This window comes from Camelus ferus, chromosome X (assembly GCF_009834535.1).
Source record: "Camelus ferus isolate YT-003-E chromosome X, BCGSAC_Cfer_1.0, whole genome shotgun sequence".
In the NCBI taxonomy this organism is placed as follows: Eukaryota; Metazoa; Chordata; class Mammalia; order Artiodactyla; family Camelidae; genus Camelus; species Camelus ferus.
The window spans coordinates 88,340,806-88,351,501 of NC_045732.1; positions in this window are offsets into that span (position 1 = coordinate 88,340,806).

A 10,696-nucleotide genomic window follows, 5' to 3' on the forward strand; every position below is an offset into this window, starting at 1 on the left:
ACTAAATATTTGGGACACACGCTGAAAGGTTAGAAGCAAACTCCTGCAAAGAAATGATTGCTGGAATGAGGGAGTTGGCTACCAGAAGAGGCCTGGGATGAAGGCCAACCGTGACCCAGGAGGGAATCAAGAGCAGGGAAACGATCCGTGAAGTTTCTTGGCATTTTCCAGCACTCCTGGAAAGAGGGCGGCTCATCGACCTCACTGAAGAATCTCCAAACAAATAGCTCAACTGTCTCTGTGTTTCCAGCCTCAGAAATGAACCGGGAAACCTGACTGAAAGGTTGGGAAATGAATATTTCAAATCCGGGATCTGAGCCTTCTACTGTTTGTCACACACAGCTTGCCCTGACCTTCAAGGTGAAATGAGTGCCAGGCAGGTGTCCCAGGACACCCTAACTGGACCTAGGACCCGCCTCCTCTCTCAGCCTCCATTGTTGTGTAGGAATGCACTGGAGTCAGTCATCTCCATTGCCATGGCAATGACACAAGCAAACACCAAACCTACCCCAAATACTCCAACTAGGGGTGGACCGATTTTTCAACAGAAACATCACAAGGAAAAGAGGGGAAGGGAGAGGAGAGGGACTAGTACAGTCAGTGCTCCGTTAGATTGATTTGACCCCAATGTTATAAAAAGTGGCAAGAGCAAACTTCCTACTTTGGAGAGCTTGGGCTGCTTTCTGGTTTCATTACAGGAAACCTAGAGCCAGCAGGGGAAAGAAGTGAAGACAGCGGTGGGAGCTGTCCTCCAGGAATCAGGGACCCAGGCGCTGACCCAGGATCCGGTCCTGCGGGCCAGCGCAGAGTAGGCTACATGGAATGGGAAACAGAGCAGTGGGCTCAGGATTGAGGGTAGAGCTGGACGCCCAGCGCAAGCCAGAGTCAAGGCCAGGAGGTGTGTGAGAAGCCAAGCTGGAGAGACTCCACAGACATCGGCCCCTCAAGGCAAGGCTCTGCTGCCGAGGCCCCCAGCCCTCTCTGTGGATAAAGGATGCCGTGAGGGGTGCGTTCCTGTTTGGGACAATAACATCACCAACACGTTATTACATGTTCTATGGACTGAAGTCTATACTCCCGGCCCCAAAAAGAGATCACAGTTTCATTTGAGGGAGCACAACCCCCAAAGCATCCAACACCAGACTGGAAATGGAAGGGCAGGCACAAAGGCTCGCTCACCAGCATTCCCCACAGCAAAGCACAGCGTTACCGCAGGGCCATTTTCATTGCAAGCGGCTCACACATACCTTTAATCCTGAAGGAGCAAGATGAACGGCCCTTCGATCTCTGCTCCAAATCCGTGCTTAAATTTTACTTTAAATGCTTTATGATAAGGGATACAAAGTCTTACTTAGCGCACTTTCAAAGGATTTCTTCTACTGGAGCAATTTGTAAATGTCGCTGGGTGTCAGAAGTATAGCCTTTAGCGAAGAAAATGAATGGCATTTGGAAATCCCAAGTAGCATGGGGCAAGTGGGTATCGCTGGCCACATCTGATGGGAAGGGAACGCTTCCCACTTCCTTCGAGTCTCCCCAAGAGTTTATGACGTCAGATTGGGAGACCTTGAGCAACTGGGCTCACTTTGGGGTTCTGCTGTGTGTTCACAAGGGATGGGTTAGAGCGTGAGCGGCGGACTCATAAAGCAGAGTGAAAGCAGGAACAGTCAGCATGCTGCACTCTCTGGGTCCCAGCCTCCTTAGATGTGAGCTGAGAGAGCTGGGAGGGACCAGAGAGTAAGTAACTTAGGAGCTGTGGACCACATGTGGTCCCTAGCATATGCTTCTTTCTTTTCATTTTTTTAAACAGCTTTCTTGAGATAACATTTGCAAATCATACAATTCACTCATTTAAACTATATAATTTAGTGGTTTCTCTGTGCATTCACTGTGTTGTACAACCATCGCCATGATCAATTTTTTAAAATTTATCACTACAAAATAAAACAAACCTGTACCCATTAGCAATCATTCCCATTCCCCACATCGTCCCCAGCTCTAGGCAACCACTAATCCACTTTCTATCTCTATGTTTGCCTATACTGTTCATTGCACATAAATGAAATCCTGAAATAAGTGATATTTCATAAATAGCTTCTTTCACTTAACATAGTGTTTCAAGGTTCACGCACAGAGAGCATGTCTTGGTACTTCATTTCTTTTTATGGTCAAATAATACTCTATTGTATGGCTATTCCATACCTTGAATTCCTTTCATCAATGGATGGACATTTGGGTTGTTTCCACCTTTGGGCTATTATGAATAATACTACAATGAACATTCTTCTACAAGTTTTATGTGGACCTCTGTGTTCAATTCTTCTGAGTATATACTGAGGAGTGAAATCCCTAGGCCATATGGTAACTTTATGTTTAATCACTTTTCTAAATTTTATTTTTTATTGAAATGTAGTTGATTTACAATGTTAGTTTCAGGTGTACAGCAAAGCGATTCAGTTATATGTATACATATATATATTTTCTTTTCAGATCCTTTTTCATTATGTTACTATAAGAAATTAAATATAGTTCCCTGTGCTATACAGTAGGACCTTGTTGTCTATCTATTTTATATACAGTAGTGTGTACCTGTTAATCTCAAACTCTTAATTTATCCCTCCCCCTACCTGTCCCCTTTGGTAACCATGAGTTTGTTTTCTATGTCTGTGAGTCCATTTCTGTTTTATAAATAAGTTCATTTGTGTCATTTTTTGGATTCCAAATATAAGTGATATCATATGATATTTGTCTTTCTCTGACTTACTTCACTTAGTATAATAATCTCTAGGTCCATCCATGTTGCTGCAAATGGCATTATTTCATTCTTTTTATGCTGAGTAGTATTCCATTGTATATATATTGTCAATGGACATTTAGGTTGCTTCCATGTCTTGGCTATCGTAAATAGTGCTGCTATGAACACTGGGTGCATGTATCCTTTAAAGTTAGAGTTTTCTCCGAATATATGCCCACAAGTGGGATACCATATGATCCAGCAATCCCACTCATGTTTAATCTTTTGAGGAACTTTCCGACTGTTTTACAAATTGGCGGTGCTGTATCCCTCTATCATTCAGGATTTGCAGATATTAACTACTATATATAAAATAGAGAAACAACAAGGTCTTACTGTATAGCACAGCTATATATAGTACAAGCCATATTCAGTACCTTGTAATAGCCTATAATGAAAAATAATATGAAAAGGAATATATATATATATAACTGAATCACTGTGCTGTACACCAGAAATTAACACAACATTGTAAACAGACTGTACTTTAATTTTTAAAAAGCCTATAAAAAATAACAAAAAACAAACTGACAGCACCATTTTTGCATCCCGCTAGCAATGTATGAGAATTCTAATTTCTCCATGTTCTCACCAACACTTGTTATTGTCTTTTTGATTATAGCCATCCTAGTGGGTGTGAAGTACTATCTCACTGTGGTTTTGATGTGTATTTTCCTAATGACTCACGATGTAGAGATCTTTTCATGTGCTTATTGGCCATTCAGATACCTTCTCGGGAGAAGTGTCTATTCACATCCTATGCCCATTTTTAAATTGGGTTATCTGTCTTTATTGTTAAATTGTAAGTGTCCTTTATATAATCTGGATACAAAGCCTTTCTCAGACAGTGACTTGGAAGTACTTTATCCTATTCTTTGAGTTGTCTTTTTTTTTTTAAATCTTTAAAAATGTAAAAACCACTCTTAGCTCACAGGCCTTACACAAACAGGCTACTTGTAGGATCTGACCCACAGGCTGTAGTTTGCTGAGTCCTAGTCTAGACAGTTTTTAAACATTTTTTGCTGATTGTAGAGAACGTCTTTCCTAGGAACCCCTTTCTCTGGTAAGGAAATCTGGATTTTCTTTGCGGGAGCTCCCTCTCCTCCATTTCATTCTGTCTGGGTGGGAATGTCAATGAAGATTCCTTGCCTTCCTCTGGTTAAGGAGTGGATAGATGAACCAAGCTAAAGCCAGCCTCTCTCCAGAGACTAGAGATTTTGAGCAAAGTAAAGTAACAAAGGGGAGAAGACAAGTGGGAGCCGATGCACCCCAGCAGAAGCAGCCTGATGAAGCTGTCCCTGAGTTCCCACAACTACGAGCACCACAGCTGCCCCATTCCTTTTCTTTCTGAGACCTGGTAGTTTAGCTTTGACTTCAACTAGTCCTCTTTCCTTCTAAAAAACTCTGTCCCCCATTCCTTTTGCTTGTTATCCACAGTCTCTATTGCTTGTACCTAAATGATACAAGTAATCAACCCCTTCTCCAAGCAAGATCAGATGCTGAGCCCCAATGTAAAACAGATGAAAGCTGGGTAGCTTTGGTTGAACAAGGGTGAGAGCCCAACTCCCTTCCTGCTAAGCCCCTCCCATTGTAGCCCCTGAGGCATCTCCATGTTACTGTGGAACAGTTTGAAAACCTCTGGATTAGATGCCACTAAGGTTTCCCAACTCTGGTACATTAAGACTTGATGATCCTAAGATGTGGGTAAGATGATAAATTGGAGTGCAAAATAAGTCTTCGGGTTAGTTAGGACTAGTTGTACCAAGGGATCTTGTAAGAGAGTACAAAATCAATGATGCAGAAAGAGACAGGCAGGGTTCAGAGGGCTTCCAAACCAAATGAAGCTGCTGAAGGAGGAAACTACAAACAAGTTAGAGATTTTAATCCAAAAGTAAATAGGTAAGAGTATGAGTTAAAGGGTTTCTGTTTAGAGAGGAATAAAGAAAGGATAAGCCATCTGAAGAAGTCTTTGTTAATGGGGAAAAAAATACTAAACTATACCTCTAGTTTAGCTCTCTCTCTACTGATTGTTCTATAGAAGTATCATCTTTGCCCAGAAATAAATCCTCACATCTATAGGCAAGTGATTTTTGATGAAGGTGCCAAGACCATTCAATGGAGAAAGAATAGTCTATTCAACAAATGGCGCTGGGGGGGAGGGTATAGCTCAGTGGTACAGCACATGCGCAGCATGCATGAGGTCCTGGGTTCAATCCCCAGTACCGCCATTAAAATAAAAAGTAAATTAAAAAAATAACTACCTCCCCCCTCAAAAAAAAATGATGCTGGGAAAACTGGGTATCTACATGCAAAATAATGAAATGGACCCTTACCTTATATTATATACAAAAAATTAACTTAGATCAAATACCAAAATTTAAGAGCTAAACTACAAAACTGTTAGAAGAAAACAGAAAAATTTGCGTTATCGTGGATCTGGCCATGGATTCTTTACAATGTCACCAAAATCACAGGCAACAAAAGAAAATATTGATAAATTTAACTTGATCAAAATTTAAAACTTTTGCGCCTCAACGGATATTATCAAAAGACTGAAAAAATAGCCCACATATGGGAGGAAATATTTGTAAATCATATATTTGATAAGGGTTTGATATCCAGAAGGACATAAGGAACTTCTATAACTCAGTAACAAGGGGGAGGGTATAGCTCAGTGGTAGAGTGTGTGCTTAGCACGCACAACGCCCTGGGTTCCATTCCCAGTACCTTCATTTAAAAAAATTAAAAATAAATAAATAAACCTAATTATCTCCTACATACCATCCAATAACATACATAAAATAAATAAATAAATAACTCAATAGTGAAAAGACAAACATTCCTACTAAAATGGACAAAGGACTGGAATAGACATCTCTCCAAAGAAGATATACAAATGGCTTGTAAGTACCTGAAAACATGCTCATCCTGAGTCATCATGGAAATGCAATTCAAAACCACAGGAGATACCACATCATACCCAGTAGGATGGCTACAATAAAAAAAAAAAAAAAGGGAAAATGATAAGTGTTGGCATGGATGCAGAGAAATTAGGATCCTCACACATTGCTGGTGGGAATGTAAAATGGTGCAGCCTCTGCAGAAAACAGTTTGGTTGTTCCTCAAGTATTAAACATAGAATTACCATATGATGCAACAATTCTACTGCCAGGTATATATCCCAAAGAATTGAAAACAGGGACTCAAACAGATACATGTACACCCACATTCATAGCAGCATTATTCACAATAGCCCAAAGGTGGAAACAACCCAAGTGTCCATCAAAAGGTGAATGAATAAACAAAATCCATACAATGGAACATTGTTCAGCCTTAAAAAGAAATGAAGTCCTAATACATGCTGCAACTTTGGGTGAACTTTGAAAACATATGCTAAATTATATAAGCCGGATGTAAAAGATTTGTATGATTCCCCTTATGTAAAATATCTAGAAGAGATAAATTCATAAAAACAGAGAGTAGATTAGAGATTACCAGGGACTGGAGGGAGTGAGGGATGGGGAGTTATTGCTTAATGGGTACAGAGTTTTTGTTTGCAGTGAGGAAATATTTTGGAAATGATAGTGGTGATAGCTGTACAATATTGTGAATTTCATTAATGCTACTGAATTGTACACTTAAAATGGCTAAAACAGCAACAAGTGATGTTATTCTGATCACAATAAAAAATAGTAAAAAGAAGAAGTAATATGTTTAACCCATGTGTACTGAATATAATGGTGAAGAGGATGGGGGAGGCAGTTAACAAGCAAGTCTCTGGATCAATTGGATTAAGAATTTCCGAACAAAGAAAGGAGAGGAAGGTGACCCTAATTATGAGGAGTATACATCAGGAAAACAAGAATTCTGCAGAAGGAGAAAACAGAAGCCTCATGGCTTGTCTGGGACCCCCGCTGACCATCAGGCTGGAGGAAATACTTCAAGTACACCAAACACAGCATGGGGTCCCTCAAGTGCGCCCAGTGCAGTCTCCAGGGACCTTGCCCTCAGTTCTTTTGACAGAGGGGCGCTGCAAAGCTTAAAAATTAAAGCTACCAGGAAGCCCAGACAAGACCAGGTGGTCAGACCAGACCAGTGAACGCTGGCAAGAGCTACCAGTAATCATCTGGGGGCCCCACTCTTCCCTGATCTCAGGACCTGCATAAGAAAGCAATGGCAGGAAATATAGTGAGACAACAGAACTCCAGAGGACACCAAATTCCATAGTCACAAAAGAGGAATCCGAACCACTCAGGACCACAGACCAATGAGAAGCCCAGAGGTTAGAGATCCAAGTGTGAGACTGGCTGGGACTCGGAGCCACATGCCATGGGCCCTAACGACGCACGGGCTCTGTGTACTGGATTTGCCGGCACCATGGCCAGTGGGGGTTTTGTAAACGTGGTTGGCACCTGGTTACCACTCGGGCCCTGGACTGTCCCGTGGTCTAAGGTGACCCGGGCAAACAAGAGTTCCTGTATTCACTGTCATCTCTATCTCAGATGAAACATGTACCTTTCCATTGGCCTCATGAGACCAAGTGAATCAGAGTCTGTATCTGCTCCTTTCCCAGCCCCTCTCAGATTCACTAACGGCCACCCTCCACCACTCAGCAACTCACACATGCCTGTTTGGAGCTGTCCATATCCTGGGACTAGTTTCAATAATACCAGGGAATATAAAGCACTTTTGGACAAAAGCAATATTTGGTCTCCATTCTCTAGGTCTTCCTTTTTTTTGGTAGGGAGGTGGCCTCCTAATTTGAGTCTTAGATTTGCTGTGTTGAATGCTTTCCTGGGTTCCTGACTTTCTCCCTTGTCCTACCTTGTGGTCCCCGTGGAACCATTTCCCACGTCCTTTTCCTTTTCAGCTCCAGGAAGGACTCATGTATGCCCCCTTTCTCTGTCTCACTGCTTACCCTCACCACCAGACTTGTGCAGACCCTGACCTGGGCTCTCTGCTTTGCCCCACTGCCCTGTGTGTGCACACTACCTGGGCATCTTGGCTCTAGTCCACCCACCTGCTTCAGAACCCCAGCTCCAATTCGACTCCCAGCTTCAATGATCAGCAGTTGCTTATGGTCCTAGCTCTGAAAGGATGTACCTTCTTATGCCTAATGGCAACGAAACCAAGCTGTAAGGTCAGTCCTTTTAAATAGAAAATAGTTCTCTTACAGGTTGTTCCAGCAAGCCCAAAATTACACAGTGATGACAAACATCCCAAGAACACATTTTACCCCCAGTTACTTTTGGAGCTAAACATGGTCACAAAATATTGTGACTTGGCCATAGCAATGGTTTACCCAGTAGACAAATCTAACCCATGCTTAGGGCCCCTATGAAGCTAGGCACTCCAAGAAAGTAGTTGAAAGCATTTGAGATTTGGTATTTCAACAATAGAATTGAATTACATAGTCATTATGGAAAAACCAGAACTTTGTTGGGCTTCCTTACACTTATGTTCAGTTTAATACTGTTTTTAGTTGATTTGCGTATCAGGAGACCTCATCATCTCCTCCATACCTAGGGTCTCCAGAGGTTTTAATAAAACTTTTACAGAGTCCTGTGGATTCCCCATAGTTCCTCTGGGGGCTACCTAGGCAATGGGGACGAGGGAGAAAAAACAATTGCATTCAGAAATGGATGAGGTCCAGGTCAGGACATTTGTTTCAGGCCTTCTCCTGGGTGCAGAAGCTGAATAATTGGAATTCAAAGCTAAAGCAAGGCTAAGACTAACAGACATCCAGATTCAGGTTTCAGCGAGTCACAGAAAGGCAACTCAAGTTCAAAGAACAGGCATTTGGCTTTATTTTTTTCTTTTTATAAAAAGCTCTTATGAAAAGAAAGTTAATTTTTGTGACTCATAAACAGAAGATCTCTAAAGCTCCATAAGGTTTCTATGCAATTATGTCAGAAGAACTTGATGAGAAAATAAATAATTCCATGCTTCCTGCAAATGTATCCATGTACACAATGTGCACTCCGTAAGAGCAGGGTTAAGGCATAGTGTTAGTTATCAAGGAAAGAGGGGGATTCATTCTGGTTAATAACTAGAGCATCTCCATGTGCACCAGGGCACACAAACTTGACTTTGTGATTTGCTGCTTGCCACATGGCAAGAGCATTTGTGGTATCGCCACACGGCTGGGAAACAGCAGCTCATTCTCCTACCCATAGGTACCAAGTTGGGCTGCTAAGCAGTTATGGAGGTAAGCCATCCGGAGGTTTCTGGGTGTGGAAAACCCAAGTGACCCTCTGCATCAGGAATAGATGAGAACAGGTAGTACCCTCTGGGGACCTCACAGAACCCTGATAGAAAATGGAGAATCAGAAAGGAAGACTCAGGCAAGTGTCCAAGAAAGACTCCAGTATTTACACACTATTTTACTTAATTTCTACATGTTGCTACAGCATCACAGGAAAAAAAATCCCTTCTGCAAATATGAGAAATGTGACCTCCTAAGAAGATGTTAATTGTATATACAGGTTCAAAGAACATACTAATTGCAGTATTCCCAGCACTTTCTTCTTACAAGTTGTTTCTGAAAGTGGAGCCAATAGCCAGTGACCCTGAGGGAGCTCTAGGCTGACTGCAGCCAGCCACCCTCCACCCAGCTTTGGAGTCTAGCCTGCTCCTTCCCTTCCAGGGCTTCCTAAAGGAAAAGAACACATGAGAGGGGCCTAGAGGTGGGAAACCTGAGCAGCCAAAGTAGCACAGGGAGCCTGGGACCCAAGGAAGACAGACAGACCAAGACAGGCCAAGGGGACAGCAAAAGGAAGGAGGAATCTCAGCTTCATCCACTAAAGATGGATCCTGTACCCAGGGCCAGCTCCAGCCCTGAGAACAGAGTGAAGGAGGAGAGATCCAAGCTGGGGCCCTGCCTCCAGAGAGCTGCCTGGGCCCCTACCCTGGTCAATCAAAGGTCAACTCAGGCCTCTCCTATAAATTCTAAGTTCATATATCCAACTGTCTACTTTATTTTTCCACCTCAATGTCAGATAAGTTCCTCAAATTTAATATGCCCAACCCCCAATTCTTGATCTTTGTCTACCTCCTTCCCCAAACCCACCCACAACCTTCTCAATCTCTCTTAATGCAACTCTATTCCTCCAGTTGCATAGATCAAAGACGGGGGCCTCATTTTTGACTCCTCATTTCCTCTTCAATCCCAAATCCAACCCATCAGCAAATTCTGTTGGCTCCACCTTCAGACTGTGTCCAGAATCTGACCACTTCTCATCTCCTCCACCTCTACTATCCTGGCCTGAGCCACTGTCATCTCTAATTAGGATTATGTCAATAGCCCCCTCCATACTTCTACCTTTATTCTCCCATACTCTGTTCTAAACACAGCAGCCAATCATCAAGTCTACAAATAATAAATGCTGGAGAGGTTGTGGAGAAAAGGGAACCGTCCCATACTGTTGCTGGGGATATAAATTAGTGCAGCCACTGTGGAGAATAGTATGGAGTCTCTTTAAAAACTGAAAATAGAGCTATCGTATTATCCAGCCACCCTACTCCTAGGCATATATTTAGAGAAGATGGAAACTGTAATATGAAGAGATACATGCACCCCAGTGTTCATAGCAGCACTATTTACAATAGCTAAACATGCAAGCAACCTAAGTGCCCATCAACAGATGATTGGTTTAAGAAGATGTGAGATACACACACACACACACACACACACACACACACACACACACACAGAGTGGAATATTGCTCAGCCATTAAAAAGAATGAAGTATTGCCATTTGCAGCAACATGGATGGACCTAGAGATTATCATTCTTAGCAAAGTAAGTCAGACAGAGAAAGGCAAACACATATGATATCACTTATATGTGGAATCTAAAATATGATACAAATGAACTTATTTACAAAACAGAAATGGACTCACATA